Here is a 1,126-nt window from a genome sequence, read left to right on the forward strand (position 1 = left end):
TCTCTATCTTCTAATACAAAATAATGTAAAGTTCCTACTTATATCTGCCATGAAATCGCTAAAACATACCGGTGTCGTGAGTTTAAATTATTCACCCAAGGAACTTCAGTTATAAGAGAGTTATGGCCAGACGGTTTTTCACGGGACACATTTCCCGCGGATGAGGAGATGCTATTCCGTTTGTGATTGAAGTAGAGTCTGAATGTCATTAAAACAGTTAGCTCTGTCGTGATCTGTAGGGCGGGGTCACTCATATCTGCGGTCCTCTCCAAGGTTTCTCATAGTCATTCACATTGACACATCCCACTGTGTTGTGAGTTCTTCCGGGCGTTTTGTTCCGCAATATTATGCAAAAGCAACTTTTCATACCTTCTGGTACCTGCTGATCTGTGTTCGGGATCTGCATAAGTCCTGAAAAATTGTGCACATCCGCCTTTATAGACCACACCGGGGTCAATAAGCTTCTTGTTTTTCTCTATCTTCTAATACAAAATAATGTAAAGTTCCTACTTATATCTGCCATGAAATCGCTAAAACATACCGGTGTAGTGAGTTTATATTATTCACCCAAGGAACTTCAGGTATAAGAGAGTTATGGCCAGACGGTTTTTCACGGGACACATTTCCCGCGGATGAGGAGATGCTGTTCCGTTTGTGATTGAAGTAGAGTCTGAATGTCATTAAAACAGTTAGCTCTGTCGTGATCTGTAGGGCGGGGTCACTCATATCTGCGGTCCTCTCCAAGGTTTCTCATAGTCATTCACATTGACACATCAATCAATCAATCAATCAATGTTTATTTATATAGCCCCAAATCACAAATGTCTCAAAGGACTGCACAAATCATTACGACTACAACATCCTCGGAAGAACCCACAAAAGGGCAAGGAAAACTCACACCCAGTGGGCAGGGAGAATTCACATCCAGTGGGACGCCAGTGACAATGCTGACTATGAGAAACCTTGGAGAGGACCTCAGATGTGGGCAACCCCCCCCCTCTAGGGACCGATAGCAATGGATGTCGAGCGGGTCTAACATGATACTGTGAAAGTTCAATCCATAGTGGCTCCAAGACAGCAGTGAGAGTCCCGTCCACAGGAAACCATCTCAAGCGGATCAGCAGCG

The sequence above is a fragment of the Nerophis ophidion genome, linkage group LG05 (assembly GCF_033978795.1).
Source record: "Nerophis ophidion isolate RoL-2023_Sa linkage group LG05, RoL_Noph_v1.0, whole genome shotgun sequence".
Classification (NCBI taxonomy): Eukaryota; Metazoa; Chordata; class Actinopteri; order Syngnathiformes; family Syngnathidae; genus Nerophis; species Nerophis ophidion.